This window comes from Ambystoma mexicanum, chromosome 7q (genome assembly GCF_040938575.1).
Source record: "Ambystoma mexicanum isolate Mex_15411 chromosome 7q, UKY_AmexF1_1, whole genome shotgun sequence".
Classification (NCBI taxonomy): Eukaryota; Metazoa; Chordata; class Amphibia; order Caudata; family Ambystomatidae; genus Ambystoma; species Ambystoma mexicanum.
In genome coordinates this window covers 1,108,660,713-1,108,684,775 of record NC_090941.1, presented here as the reverse complement: position 1 = coordinate 1,108,684,775, position 24,063 = coordinate 1,108,660,713, and the positions used below count along the sequence as shown (strand labels likewise).

The 24,063-nt window shown below is 55.1% G+C and overlaps 1 protein-coding gene across 3 annotated transcripts in view; it reads right to left on the bottom strand.

Moving 5' to 3' along the window:
• Window positions 1-24,063, bottom strand: part of TRIM3 (tripartite motif containing 3) — a 551,630-nt gene that overhangs the window by 512,424 nt on the left and 15,143 nt on the right. For 2 of the 3 annotated variants that reach the window (XM_069640489.1, XM_069640491.1), the window contains exon 1: window positions 6,380-6,532. The exons of the other annotated variant lie outside the window; for it this stretch is intronic. The gene's annotated coding sequence lies outside the window, so the exon portion shown is untranslated. Of the gene's footprint in view, window positions 1-6,379; window positions 6,533-24,063 lie in introns of those variants that run through there. 3 annotated transcript variants of the gene reach the window in all.

Here is a 24,063-nt window from a genome sequence, read left to right as displayed (position 1 = left end):
TCCCTCCAGGATCCGCACTCTCTCCCATTCTGTTTAATATATACATTCAACCTCTTCTTCTCATTCTCTCACACAGTTTTAGTTATTACTCTTACACGCACATTTTATTGCGGCTGGACCTTACCCATTCAGATACTGCGGCCCGATTGAGCAGCTGCCTCGAGGATTTGGGTACATGGATGTTGGCCAATTGGCTTAAACACAATGCCAATAAAAAGGAGGTGCTGGTTGTTGGCACGGCCTCCCCTCTTTCTTTTTGGGCACCAGAATTCTGGCCTTCCTCCCTGGGCATGTGCCCTCAGCCTGCCGCCTCAGTAAAAAATCTGGAGGTTATAATGTCATCCTCTATCCACTGCGTGGCAAGTGGCGGCTGTGTGCAAATGGGGACATTTTAACCTACGCACTTTACGTAAAGTTCTCCCTTATGTCCCAATCGAATATCATGGCCCGGTGGTGGCTGCACTGGTGCTGAGCACGACCGACTACTGTAATTCACTCTATTTCGGTCAGCTTCGGTATATTACAAATCGGCTGCAGCTACTCCAAAATGCTGCTGCCAGATCTGTGGTGCATCCCCCTTTTCGAGCCCATATGTCTCCGGTTGTCAGGCAGCTCCATTGGCTTCCCATCGAAAAGAGGATTTTCTTCAAGTCCATGTGTATTGTCCACCGGGCCTTCTACAAGCTAGGAGCAGAATACATCCAGCATAAGTTTCCTCAGTATGTTCTGGCTCGCCCCCCACGCTCCCACTCTGCCTTTCTGTTATCTGTCCCTCGTATCAGACTGGCACGTACTGGCGGTCGGGCCTTTTCGGTGCTGGCTGCGTTAGCCTGGAATGATCTTCCTTTAGCCCTGCGAGCCAGAGACTGAAGACATTGTTGTTTTAAGCCATGGGTTGCTACTGCTTCTTCGCTCTTAGCACCATGATGCCTCCGGGCGTACGTGCACTGTATAAATATCCATAACATAACAGAACATTGATTGCATGGACACAACATTCAGGAATGGGAGTTTACGGCTATCAAAGTGTACTTTAAGCGGCAACAGCACACATAAAATAGAAGTGTTTTGCTTGAATTTGGTTTTTGCGAGCAACTCACCTGTGAGCCAAGGACCAGGCGAGGGACTGAACGAGAAGCACAAAAGGGAGCCAAGGACCAGAGCAGAGTGACTCAGCAGAGCAGCCAAGGGCCAGAGGAGAGTGACTCAGCAGAGCAGCCAAGGACCAGATGAGGGGTGGACTAGAAGAGTAGCACAAAGGGGAGCCAAGGACCAGAAGAGGGACTGAAAGAGAAGCACAAATGGGAGCCAAGGACCAGAGGGGGGTGACTCAGCAGAGCAGCCAAGGGCCAGAGGAGAGGGACTCAGCAGAGCAGCCAAGGACCAGATGAGGGGTGGACTAGAAGAGTAGCACAAAGGGGAGCCAAGGACCAGAAGAGGGACTGAAAGAGAAGCACAAATGGGAGCCAAGGACCAGAGGGGGGTGACTCAGCAGAGCAGCCAAGGGCCAGAGGAGAGGGACTCAGCAGAGCAGCCAAGGACCAGAAGAGGGGTGGACTAGAAGAGTAGCACAAAGGGGAGCCAAGGACCAGAGGGGGGGTGACTCAGCAGAGCAGCCAAGGACCAGAGGGGGTGACAGACCAGAGGGGCACCTAAACGCAGAGCTTTGCTTCTACCACAGTTTTACTAGAGTTAATTTTTGGTTTTGCCTACAAGGTGTGCTTATAAGCTGAAAAGGTCTTTAAGCTTGCTCTATCAAACAAGAACATCCAACTTTGGCCATCTAGAGTTATTTCCAAGCAGTTTGTTGAGAATTAATGGTTTAATTGCCGCTGCAAATGAGTGACTGGTAAAATAAAAACGTATTCATCTGGCATGCCTTCATCCACTTTATTTATTTATTTCATCTGTAGAGCGCACATGCAGTCGGGAGGCATGGAGGTGCTCTTGCAAGTACAGGTCAAGGAAGAAGCTTAGTCATACATTCAGGTAATTGTATTTATATATGTTTCTTAACTGAGGTCCTTTTAAACAAACACTGCCAACGTCAAGAGTTCTGGCTTGTGGGTAGGTACTAGATGGGCATATGCCAGACACTCGTATGCCTAGATAATCACACCGTGTTCAAGTGGTTGCACCTTATGGTCAGGTAGTACCATTATGGCAGTACCCCTATTCAATGCCTACACAAAAAAACAAACCTCTGTTGTATTTGCCAATTCTTGGATTCATTCCAAAAAAGCCAGATGATGACTGGCAACTAGAAAGTGTATTGAGTTTAAGGTGCGGGCATTGGCTGCTCGAAATATTGCATTTCTATTTTGATCAATAACTTATTTACAAATAAAGTATTTATGAAGAGAAAATGATACAGTAAATCAAAACGAACATGAAAGCCCCACCTGTCATAGCTGGATTAGTAGTGGCACTCATGTAGGAAAATGACATTTTAACTGCCGACACAGTTTAGAGACTTATGCAGTTAAAATGTTATTGCCAATCAAAATATGTGTGAACTATGTCTGTAATTTGTGTGTTTTAATGTAAATGAGCATTCAAGCTGCCTTCCCCCCACCCCCCCCAAGCACTGCCTCCATGCCTCCCGCCATCCCACAACATCCTCTTCTGGGTGCAGCCAGAGGGCCACTGGTCTATTAGTCCAGGCACTGTCTAGTCTAGCCAGCAGCCCAAGCTTCCCTGCCTCCCCAAGCACTTCCTCCATGCCTCCCGCCATCCCACACCCTCCTCTTCTGGGTGCAGCCAGAGTGCCACTAGTCTATTAGTCCAGGCACTGTCTAGTCTAGCCAGCAGCCCAGGTTTCCCTGCCTCCCCAAGCACTTCCTCCATGCCTCCCGCCATCCCACACCCTCCTCTTCTGGGTGAAGCCAGAGTGCCACTAGTCTATTAGTCCACGCATTGTCTAGTTTAGCCAAAAGCCCCAGGCTGCCCCTCCCCAAGCACTTCCTCCATGCCTCCCGCCATCCCACACCATCCTCTTCTAGGTGCAGCCAGAGGACCACTAGTCTATTAGTCCAGGCATTGTCTAGTTTAGCCAACAGCCCCAGCTGCCCCTCCCAAAGCATTTACTCCATGCCTCCCGCCATCCCACACCGTCCTCTTCTGGGTGCAGCCAGAGGGCCACTGGTCTATTAATCCAGGCACTGTCTAGTCTAGCTAGCAGCCCAAGCTTCCCTGCCTCACCAAGCACTTCCTCCATGCCTCCCGCCATCCCACACCCTCCTCTTCTGGGTGCAGCCAGAGTGCTACTAGTCTATTAGTCCAGGCACTGTCTAGTCTGGCCAAAAGCCCCGCCTCCCGCCATCCCACACCCTCCTCTTCTGGATGCAGCCAGAGAGCCACTAGCTCCTTTTTCCACTTCCTCCCTTGCCTGGGATGAGGATGCATGTGGCTGTGAAGCTAATACACTGAATGCACTGCGTTGTCTTGGTATCTGAAGAAAAATAAGGCATCTCTGCGTGCAGGAATAAGGTAGCCAACTTTAGGGGACAACAGCATAGACTAGGGTGACCAACCGGCACCGTGCCAGAATTAAGACTTCTGGCCCCCAACCACTGCCCGGTTTTGGGAAAGGGAGGGTGGTCACTGCAGACATGCAACAAATCAAGCTGTCGTGTTTACATAATAAACAGTTGCCCAGCTTCCCATGATCAGATCTCTGGCACACCGCAGTAGCCTTGAACCACCAACCTTTCATATGGCATCTCACTGGGTAGGGGGGAGGGGCAGGTCCACAACAGGGGCGGGGGGTAGGGTGAGAGTTTGAATGGGCTGCGGTTGCTAGTGCTACTTGCATGCATTTGGCCTGTCCCGGTTTTTTTATTTTAAAAATCTTCTAACCCTAACGTAGATGTCGCTGAGACAAACCAACAACATAAAGGAAGGACTAGCATTTTCTACGATGATTACACTTCGGACGGGGAGGGGAGTCTGGGGATCTGGAAGTCACTTTTGCTCCGATGGCTATTTCAGGACTTGCTATAAAGGCCATGGCGAGACAGTGTCTGTGGCAATATCAGTTAATGCATGTGGCGGTTACTGAACCCACCGCGGGATGGCTTACATCTTAATGCAACATTACCGAACTCTAATAACATTTATTTGGCTTAGAATTGTTTAATCCTGACATCATTTGCAATGAATCTCCCCCACTATTTAATTTGTTCATTAGTATTGATTTTAAGAATATTTCTTTTAACTGGAAAAATACAGCCAATTTATCATCTAATGTTTGGTGGAACTCCATTTGCTCCATCCACCAGATCGAAAAATACCATGCCTCTTCTTTTGATGTTATGCACAAGTTTAACAAAAAATGTAATTTATTTCATCAATATCTTAATTCTCAAAATTATTATTTAATTGCATATTGATATTGCATTGTTATTTTCTCTCCTTCACTCCTGTGTTCTCTCATGTCCTTTTTGTCTTTGATTTTCCCCTGTAGTCTCCCCTTTACACAATTCTAATATGATTATTGACTTAGATTTAAATAACGCTTATTGACTCTCTGTTTTACTCGGTTTTTACATGTTCTTTGAATATTGGATGTACTTTTCTCAGTTCACCGTTTTGTTGTACATCATTATGTTCTTGTTTAAAAATGAATACAAATTATTGAAACACCAAAAAAAGAATTGTTGATGAAGAGTTGTGACGATTAATACACAGTTCTGATTCTGCCAATGGTCACTTCCCACCCCCACCTTTTTTCACCAAAACCAGGACAGATATTTTAAATTCAACAAAATCTCAGGACAGGAGACAGAGGGCTCAATTCGGAGACAGTCCCAGTACCCTACGCCGAGGAAAAGTATCATACATCACGCGTTACCTTAACATGGCCACAGCATCACAACAGCAGCACCCCTTGAGTGAGAAGTTCAAAGAGCGCACCTTAGGAAAAGGCCCAAGATCACACAGAAGATCAGTAAGATTGCATGCCTTGGTCTGCTCCAGTCACTGATTCCGCAACAGCGATAACGGCATTGGTGAAGGGCTATATAGTCTGTTAACAGCCCGCCATCCCAAGGCAACAGCCAGAGTAATGTGGAAGTTGCAGGCCGAACCACAAGTCATTGCCATTAGCAGGGCCGACCCTAGGATGCATTGGCTAAGTGCAGCAAATTAAGTGCCTTATATATATATATATTATATATAAAAATAACCAGAGAGAATTTCCAATAACTACACTGGCAAAGTATAAAAGGTGCCCACCTTTTAATCTTTACAATTTATAATTAAATATTCCAAAGAAAACAAAATCCAAACACAAGACCTGTGCTTTAATGGTACTATTATGAGTTCTTGTGAGTAAGCGTCTGCATTGCAAACATTTTATGTATATTGCGCTCATACACAAGTGTTTCACAGCGCGCGATATAAATAAAAGACTTGTGTATGAGCGCAATATAAATTAAATATCATTTCATTGCATAAAAACATGGTGTGAAATCCTAGTAGCTGAACACTTGAGCAAGCACACTTTTTTTTTATTTTTAATACTGGCATCAAAAACACAGATCCTGGAATGCGTCTACCCCTTGAAAAAAGTGGGCGGACGCTGCCCACCCACATGTATTGACTTGCGCCCTGAAAATCAGTACGGGGCCAGAACAAGAGAAAATATCCCCTCCAGACTCCAGGAGGACAACCTGTCTTGTAACATCCTTGGTAAATATCCATGGCTCACTTGCAGGCTTCATGTACAATGCGTGAGACATGTTACATTCTACTTAAACGCTATTTGGCGTGGTGAATATAAACACGTGGAAATAAGGCAAATAGCTAAAGACAGATTTGTGCAATATGTGTAATTGTGCTGGAGGAAGGCGCAGATTTTAGGCAGCTAACTGCTGCTTGGCATGGGCTCTCAAAATAAAAATGCCCCTTCCAGTTCTTAACACGTTAAAAACGCCTTGTCCCCAACAGCGGTGTCTCAGACAGGCCTTGACTAGTAAGTAGCGCCCACTTGCTCTGCTTTAAGATCGAGAGTCATGCTTACGAGGGCCGCAGCGCCTATTGGGCCGCCGGGAGGGGGGCACTGGTCTCTCCAGCGTCGCAGCAGGAGGTTTCTGCAGGCAGGCAGGGAGGGGGGCAGAAGAGCCGCTTCTCAGCCCTTCATCGTGCGTGCGGCAGCGCGCGGTGCTCTCAGAGGGCACTGCAGCAAGCTTAGGGCCCGCGCTGCAGGCAGGCAGGCAGCCTGCAAGAGGAGGGAGTCACCGGCAGACACTGCGCATGCTGGGCAGCAGGTATAGGACGGAGGGAGTCACCGGCAGACACTGCGCATGCTGGGCAGCAGGTATAGGACGGAGGCAGGTCCCCGCGCACACCAAGCCACGCGGGTTCTGGGGGCACTCACTGTCCGCTGGCACTAGGGTCCCTCGAGCTCTCCTCCTCCCCCTGTGCACGGGCAGGGTCCTGCCGCTTCGCCGCCGCCGCCGCCGCCGCCGCCCCCTGCCGCAGCCTGCATCCCAGTCCCTCTGCTCTGGCAGCCGGAGGAAAGGAGTGGGGAGGAGGTGTCAGTGCACTGCAAGCGCAGCTCTGCGGAAAAGGGGCCAAGCCTGCCCCCTGGAGGATGCAGAGGGACCTGCACACCCCCCAACCCTCAGGAACAGCAGCCCTGCGTCACCACCACCTACACGGAACAATGCACGAGATTCGCGGACCTTCGGGGGAGGGGCGGCAGTGCAGCACCCGGGCAGCAGAGCGCTGGAAATTCTCCAACTCTCCTCACAACAGGAATCGCCGAATATTCTGCCTGAGCCCAAGGTGTAATGTTACACGAACATACGTTTCCCGTTGCGGTCAAGCACAGGGCGATGTCTGCGTGCAGCCTCAGAGCATGGGAAATAGCCATTGTGCCACCCCCCCCACACACCAGATAGCACCCGAGGAGTACAAGAGTAATGCCAGAACAACAATTCGGGGAAGGAACTGTAGAGCGGGAGAGACATATTAAAGTGGGCGTGCAAGTGTGACACACCCCGTGCCCCCACAGAGGACCCGGCCGGCAGCAAGTGTGACATACCCAGGGCCCCCACAGAGGACCCAGCCAGCAGCTAGTGCGACACACCCCGTGCCCCCACAGAGGACCCGGCCGGCAGCAAGTGTGACATACCCAGGGCCCCCACAGAGGACCCAGCCAGCAGCAAGTGCGACACACCCCGTGCCCCCACAGAGGACCCGGCCTGCAGCAAGCAGTGTGACACACCCCGTGCCCCCACAGAGGACCCGACCTGCAGCAAGCAGTGTGACATACCCCGTGCCCCCACAGAGGACCCAGCAGCAAGTGTGACATACCCCGTGCCCCCACAGAGGACCCGGCCGGCAGCAAGTGCGACACACCCCGTGCCCCCACAGAGGACCCGGCAGCAAGTGCGACCGACCTAGTGCCCCCACAGAGGACCCAGCAGCAAGTGTGACATACCAGGGCCCCCACAGAGGACCCAGCCAGCAGCAAGTGCGACACACCCAGTGCCCCCACAGAGGACCCGGCAGCAAGTGCGACCGACCCAGTGCCCCCACAGAGGACCCAGCAGCAAGTGCGACACACCCCGTGCCCCCACAGAGGACCCGGCCTGCAGCAAGCAGTGTGACATACCCCGTGCCCCCACAGAGGACCCAGCAGCAAGTGTGACATACCCAGTGCCCCCACAGAGGACCCAGCAGCAAGTGTGACATAACCAGTGCCCCCACAAGGAATTGTCCGGCAGCAAGTGTGACACACCCCGTGCCCCCAGATGACCCGGCCGGCAGCAAGAGTGACATACCCCGTGCCCCCACAGAGGACCCGGCAGCAAGTGTGACATACCCAGGGCCCCCACAGAGGACCCAGCAGCAAGTGTGACATAACCAGTGCCCCCACAAGGAATTGTCCGGCAGCAAGTGTGACACACCCCGTGCCCCCAGATGACCCGGCCGGCAGCAAGTGTGACATACCCCGTGCCCCCACAGAGGACCCAGCCAGCAGCAAGTGCGACACACCCCGTGCCCCCACAGAGGACCCGGCCTGCAGCAAGCAGTGTGACACACCCCGTGCCCCCACAGAGGACCCGGCCTGCAGCAAGCAGTGTGACATACCCCGTGCCCCCACAGAGGACCCAGCAGCAAGTGTGACATACCCAGGGCACCCACAGAGGACCCGGGCCGGCAGCAAGTGTGACATACCCCGTGCCCCCACAGAGGACCCGGCCGGCAGCAAGTGCGACACACCCCGTGCCCCCACAGAGGACCCGGCAGCAAGTGCGACCGACCCTGTGCCCCCACAGAGGACCCAGCAGCAAGTGTGACATACCAGGGCCCCCACACAGGACCCAGCGAGCAGCAAGTGCGACACACCCAGTGCCCCCACAGAGGACCCGGCAGCAAGTGCGACCGACCCAGTGCCCCCACAGAGGACCCAGCAGCAAGTGCGACACACCCCGTGCCCCCACAGAGGACCCGGCCTGCAGCAAGCAGTGTGACATACCCCGTGCCCCCACAGAGGACCCAGCAGCAAGTGTGACATACCCAGTGCCCCCACAGAGGACCCAGCAGCAAGTGTGACATAACCAGTGCCCCCACAAGGAATTGTCCGGCAGCAAGTGTGACACACCCAGTGCCCCCAGATGACCCGGCCGGCAGCAAGAGTGACATACCCCGTGCCCCCACAGAGGACCCGGCAGCAAGTGTGACATAACCAGTGCCCCCACAAGGAATTGTCCGGCAGCAAGTGTGACACACCCCGTGCCCCCAGATGACCCGGCCGGCAGCAAGTGTGACATACCCCGTGCCCCCACAGAGGACCCGGCCGGAAGCAAGTGTGACATACCCCGTGCCCCCACAGAGGACCCGGCCGACAGCAAGCAGTGTGACATACCCCGTGCCCCCACACAGGACCCGGCCGGCAGCAAGTGTGACATACCCCGTGCCCCCACAGAGGACCCGGCCTGCAGCAAGCAGTGTGACATACCCCGTGCCCACACAGAGGACCCGGCCAACAGCAAGTGCGACATACCCCGTGCCCCCACAGAGGACCCGGCAGCAAGTGCGACCGACCCAGTGCCCCCACAGAGGACCCAGCAGCAAGTGTGACATACCCAGGGCCCCCACAGAGGACCTGGCCCGGCAGCAAGTGTGACATACCCCGTGCCCCCACAGAGGACCCAGCCAGCAGCAAGTGCGACACACCCCGTGCCCCCACAGAGGACCCGGCCTGCAGCAAGCAGTGTGACACAGCCCGTGCCCCCACAGAGGACCCGGCCTGCAGCAAGCAGTGTGACATACCCCGTGCCCCCACAGAGGACCCGGCCGGCAGCAAGTGTGACATACCCCTTGCCCCCACAGAGGACCCGGCAGCAAGTGACACATACCCAGGGCCCCCACAGAGGACCCGGGTCGGCAGCAAGTGCGACACACCCCGTGCCCCCACAGAGGACCCGGCAGCAAGTGCGACCGACCCAGTGCCCCCACAGAGGACCCAGCAGCAAGTGTGACATACCCAGGGCCCCCACAGAGGACCCGGCCTGCAGCAAGCAGTGTGACATACCCCGTGCCCCCACAGAGGACCCGGCCGGCAGCAAGTGTGACATACCCAGTGCCCCCACAGAGGACCCAGCAGCAAGTGTGACATAACCAGTGCCCCCACAAGGAATTGTCCGACAGCAAGTGTGACACACCCCGTGCCCCCAGATGACCCGGCCGGCAGCAAGTGTGACACACCCCGTGCCCCCACAGAGGACCCGGCCCACAGCAAGTGTGACATACCCCGTGCCCCCACAGAGGACCCAGCCGACAGCAAGTGTGACATACCCCGTGCCCCCACAGAGGACCCGGCAGCAAGTGTGACATACCCAGGGCCCCCACAGAGGACCCGGCCAACAGCAAGCAGTGTGACATACCCCGTGCCCCCACAGAGGACCCGGCCGGCAGCAAGTGTGACATACCCCGTGCTCCCACAGAGGACCCGGCCGGCAGCAAGTGTGACATAGCCCGTGCCCCCACAGAGGACCCGGCCAGCAGCAAGTGTGACATACCCCATGCCCCCACAGAGGACCCGGCAGCAAGTGTGACATACACAGGGCCCCCACAGAGGACCCGGCCTCCAGCAAGCAGTGTGACATACCCCGTGCCCCCACAGAGGACCCGGCCGGCAGCAAGTGTGACATACCCCGTGCTCCCACAGAGGACCCGGCAGCAAGTGTGACATACCCAGGGCCCCCACAGAGGACCCGGCCGGCAGCAAGTGTGACATACCCCGTGCCCCCACAGAGGACCCGGCCGGCAGCAAGTGTGACATACCCCGTGCTCCCACAGAGGACCCGGCCTGCAGCAAGCAGTGTGACATACCCCGTGCCCCCACAGAGGACCCGGCCGACAGCAAGTGTGACATACCCCGTGCCCCCACAGAGGACCCGGCAGCAAGTGTAACATACCCAGGGCCCCCACAGAGGACCCGGGCCGGCAGCAAGTGCGACACACCCCGTGCCCCCACAGAGGACCCGGCAGCAAGTGCGACCGACCCAGTGCCCCCACAGAGGACCCAGCAGCAAGTGTGACATACCCAGGGCCCCCACAGAGGACCCGGCCTGCAGCAAGCAGTGTGACATACCCCGTGCCCCCACAGAGGACCCAGCAGCAAGTGTGACATACCCCGTGCCCCCACAGAGGACCCGGCCGGCAGCAAGTGCGACACACCCCGTGCCCCCACAGAGGACCCGGCAGCAAGTGCGACCGACCTAGTGCCCCCACAGAGGACCCAGCAGCAAGTGTGACATACCAGGGCCCCCACAGAGGACCCAGCCAGCAGCAAGTGCGACACACCCAGTGCCCCCACAGAGGACCCGGCAGCAAGTGCGACCGACCCAGTGCCCCCACAGAGGACCCAGCAGCAAGTGCGACACACCCCGTGCCCCCACAGAGGACCCGGCCTGCAGCAAGCAGTGTGACATACCCCGTGCCCCCACAGAGGACCCAGCAGCAAGTGTGACATACCCAGTGCCCCCACAGAGGACCCAGCAGCAAGTGTGACATAACCAGTGCCCCCACAAGGAATTGTCCGGCAGCAAGTGTGACACACCCCGTGCCCCCAGATGACCCGGCCGGCAGCAAGAGTGACATACCCCGTGCCCCCACAGAGGACCCGGCAGCAAGTGTGACATACCCAGGGCCCCCACAGAGGACCCAGCAGCAAGTGTGACATAACCAGTGCCCCCACAAGGAATTGTCCGGCAGCAAGTGTGACACACCCCGTGCCCCCAGATGACCCGGCCGGCAGCAAGTGTGACATACCCCGTGCCCCCACAGAAGACCCGGCAGCAAGTGTGACATACCCAGGGCCCCCACAGAGGACCCAGCAGCAAGTGTGACATAACCAGTGCCCCCACAAGGAATTGTCCGGCAGCAAGTGTGACACACCCCGTGCCCCCAGATGACCCGGCCGGCAGCAAGTGTGACATACCCCGTGCCCCCACAGAGGACCCAGCCAGCAGCAAGTGCGACACACCCCGTGCCCCCACAGAGGACCCGGCCTGCAGCAAGCAGTGTGACACACCCCATGCCCCCACAGAGGACCCGGCCTGCAGCAAGCAGTGTGACATACCCCGTGCCCCCACAGAGGACCCAGCAGCAAGTGTGACATACCCAGTGCCCCCACAGAGGACCCAGCAGCAAGTGTGACATAACCAGTGCCCCCACAAGGAATTGTCCGGCAGCAAGTGTGACACACCCCGTGCCCCCAGATGACCCGGCCGGCAACAAGAGTGACATACCCCGTGCCCCCACAGAGGACCCGGCAGCAAGTGTGACATACCCAGGGCCCCCACAGAGGACCCAGCAGCAAGTGTGACATAACCAGTGCCCCCACAAGGAATTGTCCGGCAGCAAGTGTGACACACCCCGTGCCCCCAGATGACCCGGCCGGCAGCAAGTGTGACATACCCCGTGCCCCCACAGAGGACCCAGCCAGCAGCAAGTGCGACACACCCCGTGCCCCCACAGAGGACCCGGCCTGCAGCAAGCAGTGTGACACACCCCGTGCCCCCACAGAGGACCCGGCCTGCAGCAAGCAGTGTGACATTCCCCGTGCCCCCACAGAGGACCCAGCAGCAAGTGTGACATACCCAGGGCACCCACAGAGGACCCGGGCCGGCAGCAAGTGTGACATACCAGGGCCCCCACAGAGGACCCAGCGAGCAGCAAGTGCGACACACCCAGAGCCCCCACAGAGGACCCGGCAGCAAGTGCGACCGACCCAGTGCCCCCACAGAGGACCCAGCAGCAAGTGCGACACACCCCGTGCCCCCACAGAGGACCCGGCCTGCAGCAAGCAGTGTGACATACCCCGTGCCCCCACAGAGGACCCAGCAGCAAGTGTGACATACCCAGTGCCCCCACAGAGGACCCAGCAGCAAGTGTGACATAACCAGTGCCCCCACAAGGAATTGTCCGGCAGCAAGTGTGACACACCCAGTGCCCCCAGATGACCCGGCCGGCAGCAAGAGTGACATACCCCGTGCCCCCACAGAGGACCCGGCAGCAAGTGTGACATACCCAGGGCCCCCACAGAGGACCCAGCAGCAAGTGTGACATAACCAGTGCCCCCACAAGGAATTGTCCGGCAGCAAGTGTGACATACCCCGTGCCCCCACAGAGGACCCGGCCGGCAGCAAGTGTGACATACCCCGTGCCCCCACAGAGGACCCGGCCGACAGCAAGCAGTGTGACATACCCCGTGCCCCCACACAGGACCCGGCCGGCAGCAAGTGTGACATACCCCGTGCCCCCACAGAGGACCCGGCCTGCAGCAAGCAGTGTGACATACCCCGTGCCCACACAGAGGACCCGGCCAACAGCAAGTGCGACATACCCCGTGCCCCCACAGAGGACCCGGCAGCAAGTGCGACCGACCCAGTGCCCCCACAGAGGACCCAGCAGCAAGTGTGACATACCCAGGGCCCCCACAGAGGACCTGGCCCGGCAGCAAGTGTGACATACCCCGTGCCCCCACAGAGGACCCAGCCAGCAGCATGTGCGACACACCCCGTGCCCCCACAGAAGATCCGGCCTGCAGCAAGCAGTGTGACACAGCCCGTGCCCCCACAGAGGACCCGGCCTGCAGCAAGCAGTGTGACATACCCCGTGCCCCCACAGAGGACCCGGCCGGCAGCAAGTGTGACATACCCCGTGCCCCCACAGAGGACCCGGCAGCAAGTGACACATACCCAGGGCCCCCACAGAGGACCCGGGCCGGCAGCAAGTGCGACACACCCCGTGCCCCCACAGAGGACCCGGCAGCAAGTGCGACCGACCCAGTGCCCCCACAGAGGACCCAGCAGCAAGTGTGACATACCCAGGGCCCCCACAGAGGACCCGGCCTGCAGCAAGCAGTGTGACATACCCCGTGCCCCCACAGAGGACCCGGCCGGCAGCAAGTGTGACATACCCAGTGCCCCCACAGAGGACCCAGCAGCAAGTGTGACATAACCAGTGCCCCCACAAGGAATTGTCCGGCAGCAAGTGTGACACACCCCGTGCCCCCAGATGACCCGGCCGGCAGCAAGTGTGACACACCCCGTGCCCCCACAGAGGACCCGGCCGACAGCAAGTGTGACATACCCCGTGCCCCCACAGAGGACCCAGCCGACAGCAAGTGTGACATACCCCGTGCCCCCACAGAGGACCCGGCAGCAAGTGTGACATACCCAGGGCCCCCACAGAGGACCCGGCCGACAGCAAGTGTGACATACCCCGTGCCCCCACAGAGGACCCGGCAGCAAGTGTGACATACCCCGTGCCCCCACAGAGGACCCGGCCTCCAGCAAGCAGTGTGACATACCCCGTGCCCCCACAGAGGACCCGGCCGGCAGCAAGTGTGACATACCCCGTGCTCCCACAGAGGACCCGGCCGGCAGCAAGTGTGACATACCCCGTGCCCCCACAGAGGACCCGGCCAGCAGCAAGTGTGACATACCCCATGCCCCCACAGAGGACCCGGCAGCAAGTGTGACATACACAGGGCCACCACAGAGGACCCGGCCTCCAGCAAGCAGTGTGACATACCCCGTGCCCCCACAGAGGACCCGGCCGGCAGCAAGTGTGACATACCCCGTGCTCCCACAGAGGACCCGGCAGCAAGTGTGACATACCCAGGGCCCCCACAGAGGACCCGGCCGGCAGCAAGTGTGACATACCCGTGCCCCCACAGAGGACCCGGCCGGCAGCAAGTGTGACATACCCCGTGCTCCCACAGAGGACCCGGCCTGCAGCAAGCAGTGTGACATACCCCGTGCCCCCACAGAGGACCCGGCCGACAGCAAGTGTGACATACCCCGTGCCCCCACAGAGGACCCGGCAGCAAGTGCGACCGACCCAGTGCCCCCACAGAGGACCCAGCAGCAAGTGTGACATACCCAGGGCCCCCACAGAGGACCCGGCCTGCAGCAAGCAGTGTGACATACCCCGTGCCCCCACAGAGGACCTGGCCGGCAGCAAGTGTGACATACCCCGTTCCCCCACAGAGGACCCGGAAGCAAGTGACAGCATGGGCAGAGGAAAGGAGTGGCCGTTAGAGGACAGGATCGGGGGAGACAGAGGGGGCAAGGGAGGAGAGATGGGAATGGCGGGCCGGTGAATACGTTGCACAGAGCCGAGGTGAAACGGGGTGCCAGGCTGGGGAGGGAGAGCTCCCCAAGCCATAGTATGGCAGACACAAAGGCAAGATACATCGAATACAGGGACATGGCAGGGCGAATGCGGGGAGGGGGGCGGGGGGCTAGCATTCCCCGCAATCTGCACACTCCAAGGGTTATGTTACATTAAGTTGTCGTAGGGCGCACACCGTCCAGGCGCCCATGTAGCTCTGTAGGAAAGAGGGCGGGGTGCATTAGTGAGGGAGGAGGGATAGAAGGGATAGGATAGAGGTTGGGCTCACACCGTCCAGGCGCCCATGTAGCCCTGTAGGAAAGAGGGCGGGGTGCATTAGTGAGCGAGGAGGGATAGAAGGGATAGGATAGAGGTTGGGCTCACACCATCCAGGCGCCCATGTAGCTCTGTAGGAAAGAGGGCGGGGTGCATTAGTGAGGGAGGAGGGATAGAAGGGATAGGATAGAAGTTGTGCTCTTCTGTTGGTGCTTGAGGAACCAGGAGGAACTGGCGTATGTGCGTGTCGGCTTTCTAAGTCAGTTTGTGTGCACTGGCTTGCTGTATCCGGAGGGGTAAATCCCTGGGGATGGTTTGGTGTGGTGAATGTGTGGTTTGTGTGTAGTGTGGTTGGCCCTATAGGGCGAGTGTGGTATTTGGGAGGTATGCAGGAGAGGAGCAAGTGCCGGCGGTTAGTACAGTGGCAAGCTTCAGAGTGTCGTACACGTTCAACAGAGGCAGGATTAAGAGGACGGCAGGATTCAGAGGACAGCAGTATTCAATACAGTGTATACAATTCAAAATGTATCTAGGTGCAATACATTGGTTACCCTCAAAATTCACCTTGGTGCAATATATTGGTTAACCCTCAAAATTCATCTAGCTGTAAAACATTGGCCAACCCTCAAAATGCATCTAGCTGCAATACTTTGGCTACTCTCAAAAATCTGTCTAGCTGCGATACATTTCTAATTGCAATACATTGGCTAACCCTCAAGTTAATCTAGGTGCAATACATTGGCTAACCTCAAAATCCATCTAACTGCAATACATTTCTAATTGCAATACATTTGCTATCCCTCAAGTTAATCTAGGTGCAATACATGGTCTAACCTTAAAATCCATCTAGGTGCAATGCATTGGATACCTTCAAAAATTAATCTATGTGCAATACATGTACAACCTCTTCAAAATGTAATCCCAGTGCAATACATTGGCCAACCCTAAAAAATCATCTTGGTGCAATTCATTGGCTACCCTCAACATTCATCAAAGTGCAATACATTGGCTACCCTCACAATTCATCTAGGTGCAATACATTGGCTAACCTCAAAATCCATCTAACTGCAATACATTTCTAATTGCAATACACCGGCTACCATCACAATTCATCTAGGTGCAATACATTTGCAAACTCTTCCAAATGTAATCCCAGTGTAATAAATTCGCCAACCCTAAAAAATCATCTTGATGCAATTCAATGGCAAAATCCATCTCAGTGCAACACATTGGCTACCCTCAGAATTAATCTAAGTGCAATACATTGACTATTCTCATAAATCCATCTAGCTGCAATACATTTCTAATTGCAATACATTGGCTAACCCTCAAGTTAATCTAGGTGCAATACATTTTTACCCTCACAATTCCTCTAGGGGCAATACATTGGCTACCCTCAAAATGTATCAATGCGCGATACATTGGCTACCCTCAAAAATTAATCTAGGTGCAATACATGGCTACCCTCAAATATTCAGTGCTAATGAGTGGAACACACACACCCAGGACTACATTATATGGTCAACCAAAGAGGTAACAGATTCAGTACAGCAAAGAGCACTGTTTCATTTCGGGCAGAAAACCCTTAGTGCTGTACTAGATGAAGAGGGTATTGGACACAGCAAGGGAGCGGACAGTTTTATCCAATGACATCTACGTTTCCAAGCAGTGTGGCAACGCAGCGTGGGATGCCAGGGGAAGGTTTGGACACACAGACAGAAGTAGGATCTACTACAAAAAAAAAAAAAAAAGGTTTTCGTTTTGTGATTGCATACATAAGACAAGCGCCTAGAAGCGTCTTCTGCAGAAGGATATAGCAATCGGTCACCATAGGAGAGCGGCCAAGAAAGTCAAAGGGCTACGGTGTAACTCTCTACAGAAAAGAGAAGCCAGTAAAGGAAATAAAGCAGGAGTGCAATGACCAACGACCTACAAATTTGTTTTTTGTTGTTTAGTCTCATCTGCGCCATCATGCCCACGGGTTCATTGTTGTACAGTACAAATGAAAAAAATTAAAATACATACCAATGTATGCCATTACCAAGTGTTATAGCATAGAAGAACCACACGCACGATGTACTACGTTCTGCGGAAGAGCGAAGGGTAAATGCAGAGGTAATGCAGACATGTTTAATAGAAGAGTGGCTCTATTGCCCACATCGCATATTCTTTTGTTTGCCCATCCCCCTGAATGGATCATACCATTGATCATTGTTGGACATTTCCATGGAGTCTCCCGTAGGAAGGGAGATTATGGAGGAGCCCCGAAAGGGAAGTACGAGAGGCGTTACAGGTAATGAAAGCGAGCAGCTGATACTAACAGCTCAGATCAGGTGGGCTACTCACTCAAGTGTACAGCAAGGCTCCTTTTCCGCTCCCGATTTCCTCACCCAACAGCACATCAAAACTTTCTTGCTCTTCTCCGTCTCAATCCCACTAACAAGCCCATCAAACCTCCTTCCATTGCAGAACCGCTAGAGCGGCAAGAGACCATGCAAGTGGCAACTGTGCCCGGTACAAGACCCATTGACATTCACCGTATACCAACATGCTCTGTGTGTCACTAGTAAAAAGAGCCAGAGCGGGCGGATCCAGCTTCCCATATCTCGCACCCACTCACTGTAATGCCCTACCTCCCACAATCCGAGGTGAGGCCTCCCTCATTCCGTAAAGCTATGAAAACCATCCTCTTCACATAAGGTCCTTTGCATCAGAATGAATACTAAACATATGACCCACTGCATAAGCTGTAATGTAATGGCCAAGTGCATTAGCTGCAATAACAGAATTATGTTTTGTAGTATTCATAATGTGCTAACGACTGCTACCATTCCTGTACCTTTGTAACTAAGCTCTTGCAAGTAACAGTGCCTCAATGCCCCTGGGCTGTTTGTGCGCTATATAAATATAAATAAATACCAATAATAAATTAACCCAAATTGGGGAATACCCCGCCATGCAACCCACAGTGGGCTTAGCAGGGAGGCATTGCCGGCCAAACCAGAGAGAAAAGGACCCACACACTTTCTTGGAATTACAGGCCATGTTTAATCTCTATTCAATTCACTCAATGCATTACTGACATAAACACAACCCTTATACAGTGTTTTTTAAAACATAAGTCACAACATACAATATTGCTTTCCTGCGACAGGCAGTTCCCGGTGGAACTGTAAACTCCGCCCTCGACGGTTGTAGAGAGGCGAGGTCCCCCTACGCTTCCACGGACCTCCCCGCCATACCCTGTGTTGGGGGTGATCCTAGGAGGCACCCTTCACTTGTCCCACAGCTTCCGCCTCCAGTACCCACCCCCTTCCGATCGTATCCCCCTTGCCAGGCCGAAGCCATCCCAGTGGGAGGCAGACCGTGCCCTCACCACTGCACCTAACCGGCCTCAGTGTCCCCCTGGGAGTGGCAAATCACTGACCACATGGACCCCACCTGCCAACCGCTCGCCCTCATCTCCCATCAAAATGGGTGGGTGGGATGGAACTTGTTTAGCGAAGAGTCGAAGAGTCCTGTTGGCCGGCGGGCAGAGTAAAAGTGCGTCAGCTATTCTCCTTGGGGCGAGATCCACGAGGCGGCGTCTGGCAGGGTCCAGGGAGGGCGAGGCAGAGGAGCTGCCGTTTCCCCTCCCCTGCCGTCCCCTTATAACCGCATCATTTGGCGCAGTTGCCGGCACCCCTGTGGCTCGCTCCATTGCGACTGTCCAGGCCAAGCACTGCCCCAGGCCAACTCCAAGCGGCTGCGCAGCGCTGTCGTCCCTCCTTTCCAGTCTCTCCGGCACCTCCCGTCCCACCCACCCTGCGGCCCCTGCACTGGGGGATTGGACCCGCTTTCAGTCATTTCTCTTACTGCCATCCCTTCCTTCATCCGGGGCTACAACCACAAGACCCGGGGCAATAGCCCCCTCAGCACTCCCCTTGCAACGCCTATGCTCGGAAGGGGCAGATGCATCTCAGAATCGCAGCTGTAGGAGGCCCCGATAAGGGAATGGTTACACCCGTGGCCCGGTCTGTCACCAACCCTGCATAAGAGTGCTGCGGAGTGGCAGCACACAGGGCACTGCCTACACACCGTCCCCTGGGAGTGGCAAGAGCAGGTAGAGGACCACTGCTTCACAGATATCGCCCGAGACATTAGTAAGCAGGGCACTCCTCCGGCCTTCCCAGCCCAGCAAAGGGCTGTACCCAAGTAACTAGTGTAGACCTTGCAGGGAACAGATTGCGTTCACCGTACCCTACGAGGAAGTTTGGGGAAAAGCACAGCATTTCCCATCGCCAAGGGCAGTATTCATGCCTTTCACTAGACCCATGTCCAAGTGTACATTCCATCCTTGGGCCCACTCTTCTTATAATGGTCAGGTGTTCTAGCCAATAATACACCTGGTCTAAGAAGGAGCTGGAAATGTCCACCCGCCACTAGACGCGTGGAGAGTTTGGACAACCGAGGTTGAGAGGGACATTTTATGCCTGGCTAGTAGCTTGCAACTTGAAATGTTTAAAAGACGTGCATGCAACTTCATACTGCATTGTGACAGATTCACACAAATAAATATATTTCTGTTGCAAAGGGCTCCTGCAGTTTGCTCCATCACCTCAGGTGGAGACACATTCACATAATTACACCCCCAAAATGCAGATACGGAGCACCCTCGTCTGCTCAGGAGGAATCCCTTTGTGACCCCAGTGGCATATATCCCATTATCTGCCAGGGTGCACCCTGTAGTCTTTCCCTCTTTAGAAGCTAACCCCTTTACCAGGCTACACAAGGCCTTCAATCCAAGCACTCTGGGCTCGGGGGTCATAGCAACATTTAAACACTTCTGGGGTACAGAGACATTAAATAGAGATCAGAACATATCGGTGGGGGGGGCGTTTCCAGAACAGGGAGCTAGGAGGTTCGGCTTGCTTAGGAGAGGGGGAATAGGGGAACGGAATAAGACCATGACCATTGGAACTTTGACAATGCAGTGGATATTAATGCATTGCTCAGTTGGGGGGCGGGAGAGGGGTACTGTTTGGGGACAGTTGTTTGGAATGTACTTACAGGAATATCCACAAGGGTTTGTTTCATATTAGGGCATTTAGCTCTAAAACAAAAAATCATCATAGAGACAGCCACAGAGTGAAGACCCTTCATACATCTACAACTGGTACAACACTTAGTGCAGTCTCACATCAAACACCGGAAAGACAGCACGGACAGCAGCCATGCACGTTCTTAGGAACAGAAGAGATCTGTTAGAGCCACCCCAGTGGAGGCACACTCCCCACCCACCTGGCAGTGCTGCCACCCGAGTGGAGGCGCACTCCCCACCCACCTGGCATTGCTGCCACCCCAGTGGAGGCTCACCCACACCCACATGGCAGTGCTGCTTCCATATGAAGCCATGCCTCCCCAGTGGAGGCGCACTCCCCACCCACCTGGCAGTGCTGCCACCCGAGTGGAGACGCTCTCCCCACCCACCTGGCAGTGTTGCCACCCCAGTGGATGCTCACCCACACCCACCTGGCAGTGCTGCCACCCGAGTGGAGACGCACTCCCCACCCACCTGGCAGTGTTGCCACCCCAGTGGAGGCTCACCCACACCCACCTGGCAGTGCTGCCACCCGAGTGGAGGCGCACTCCCCACCCACCTGGCAGTGCTGCCACCCCAGTGGAGGCTCACCCACACCCACATGGCAGTGCTGCTTCCATATGAAGCCATGCCTCCCCAGTGGAGGCGCACTCCCCACCCACCTGGCAGTGCTGCCACCCGAGTGGAGACGCACTCCCCACCCACCTGGCAGTGTTGCCACCCCAGTGGAGGCTCACCCACACCCACCTGGCAGTGCTGCCACCCGAGTGGAGACGCACTCCCCACCCACCTGGCAGTGTTGCCACCCCAGTGGAGGCTCACCCACACCCACATGGCAGTGCTGCCACCCGAGTGGAGGCGCACTCCCCACCCACCTGGCAGTGCTGCCACCCCAGTGGAGGCGCACCCACACCCACATGGCAGTGCTGCTTCCATATGAAGCCATGCCACCCCAGTGGAGGCGCACACCCCACCCACCTGGCAGTGCTGCCACCCGAGTGGATGCGCACTCCCCACCCACCTGGCAGTGCTGCCACCCCAGTGGAGGCTCAACCACACCCACATGGCAGTGCTGCTTCCATATGAAGCCATGCCACCCCAGTGGAGGCTCACCCCACACCCACATGGCAGTGCGGCAAATGGCTTACATAGGAAGCCATACCACCCCAGCGTAGGCGCACTCCCCCACCCATATGGCAGTGCTGCGAAAGGCTTGCATAGGAAGCCATGGCACCCCAGTTTTGGCGATCTCCCCACCCACATGGCATTGCTGCCACCCCAGTGGAGGTGCACTTCCCACCCACATGCCACGCACACACACCCCACCCCCGACCGCCCCTCCAACCCCCCCCCATGACGATAAGGCGCAGTAAGGGAAACAGCAGTACAAGTCTCCCTAATGAACCACAGGCAACAAAGGGGTACCCCTGGACAGAAACACTGCAAGCTCCCTTACCCCAACATACACCCACCAGCCAGAATGCATGAAGCTTCAATCCAACTTCTTCACCCACACAGATAAGCGCTCATCACACACTGCACTAGCAGGATGGTAAAGGTAGGGGGTACTGGGGGTCTGGGGAGGGCGGCCAGAGGGTAGGAGGGAAACAGTGTGCAGGTGTCCCACCAATAAGAAGGATCTCCGTCTTACTGTCATTCAGACAGATTGTTAGCCGCACACTGTGCCTGGACGGCGGACAATCGGGATGAGAGAGGAGGAGGTGGTAGTAGAGCATAACACTGGACGTGAGGAGAGAAGAAGATCAGGTGAGCCAGGGGTGGCGAGATAGATATTGAAAAGCCATGGCCATAGGGACGCAGCAGGAAGAGTGAGGTCGGAGAGGAGAAAGGAACAGTTGCAACTGGGAAGGGCAGTTAGTGATGAGAGGTCAGCCCGTCCAGTGCGCGGTTAGTGATGCCAAGGGTATCACAGAGCCGTTCTAGAAGGATAGAATGGTTGACTGTGTCAAAGGCAGAGGAGAGATTGATGAGAATGAGGACAGCAGGAGAGTTAGAGTCAAGAGTTATACACCGATGGGAAAATGTAACAGATCGTTCGTTACCTGTTCTAGTGCAGTCTTGCCTTTAGAATTATATAATTCGTTTTTTAAAATATATTTATAGTTAATATGCTTACATAGTAGCCTTAAACACTTTAAACAAAATAGTAAAAGGGCAATATACAAAAAAGTGATCTTAAAAAACAGTAAATTACAAATCGTTTTTACTAACATGATAAAATCTCTCTTACATAAATACATATTACTTAAAGACAGTAAAACAAACACAATTACATTTTATTAAGACCTCTCCGAGGGTGCAGGTAGTCTACTAGCCACTAATTTCCACACAGGATATGACTCCAAAGTTGGTCAGTTGGTAGCAGACCGAATTCACCACATGCTCCTTCATAGACACCACCAAGCGCTTCACAGTGGGCCGATTCCACACGTTTGAAGCAAAGACAGCAGGTTCTACGTTCATGCAGTATACCCACCAATTACCCAATACAATCAACAGAGGGGTCGTGCATTTCCTCCACAAGAAACCAGGAACTGGACTGGCAAGGACCCATTTTGATTTGATTTTGGTGCTATACCTAAATATGAGTATTTTTGGCCAGAAACGGAAACTCACTCTCGTCTGTTACGCCGCTGCTTCTTTAGTTACACAGGCCTCAAGTCCTTTGCAAGCTCCTTGGTACCTTGCGATTCTTAAGCCGCGCCAGGCACTTCCTGGGACCCCGACTCGATGTATTCTCCCATTTGAAGCACTGAGGTTATCAGTGTCAGGAGTGAGCTCTGGGAGGGAAGTGGTGCAATCCGAGGTAGGGAGAGTGGCGGAAGGAGAAGGGGGGCGGGGGGTCTGAAAGGTGGGAGGCAGAAGAACTTGTTAACATGCTGAAGAGGAGAGGGGATATATATGCGGGTGAGGGCATATGGAGGGTGAAGTAGACCTGAAGTTTTAGTGCCTAGTGGACGAGGATGGGGGCACACTCATCACGGGGCCAGTGGCTGAGAACTGTTATGGCTAAGAACACTTTGCTTTTCTACATAGCCCCAAACCTCCAGGAGGCAGCTCACACTGTTACTTCTACGCACTCTGAAGCTATGAACGCCAGCTTCCGCTCCCCTGAATTTCCCTACGGCACTTGGTGGTCAGTGCCAGTACCCAGTCCATAATAAGCACGCTTTGCTGGGTTTTGCAAGCTTGTAACCTTGTTTTAATGGAAGCCACTGCGAAGATTCAGGCTATGAGCGGCTTCACTCCGGGAGGAGCTTTTACTTGGCTCAGAGAACTTTGGAAGAGTAAAGATTTGGACCAATGCAGCCTGTCAGCCACAGTGTGGCCTTCTGCAGCTCGCCGTGGAATGGCGCAAATACCTGAAGAGCTGAAGCCTGGCCACCTTGGGACCCTCAAGCTTTCAAGCAGTAGAAGGAATCTGCAGATTGGGCCAGCGGGCCACGGGGGTGGGGGGGCGGGAGGGGGGCTGGAGGCAAAACTCCTTAAGGCCCACAGAGGAGAACTCATGGCTTTGGGCACCAATCCGATCCAACAGCTCGTGTCTGCATGAAGTGCTCATTAATAGACGAACCCTTAAACCAAGAGCGCTGAATACTGCCAGCTGGAGCCAAGTGCATACAACGCTCCGCTATCGCTTGCAGCCTTCCTGCTCTCAGCAAAGAGAAGTGGGGCACCGCATCGAAAGAGCGAAGTGCATTCTTGGGCCAGGAAATCTTTCCATGCAATCCAGGCTGGCTCTTACATCCCTAAACTCTTCCGAGTATTTCGGAATGGTGTTCAGCACTGCTACTTGCTGTCATGTAAGCCAAAGATACCGGAGAGAGATGGTGGCACAGGGATGTCCGAGTGTCTGAGCGGAAGTGCTGGGGTGGCTCAAGTAGACGGTAGATAACCATGGATCCCTCTCCGATGTCCGTCTAGACAGCGACTTCTGCACACCTACACTTGGCTGCCATTGGACACGCTTCCTTCCAGGGAATGCCTCCGCCACCTGTAAATGTGTTTGTGGAAGTCATTTCTGATCGAAATGTACATCCCTGATC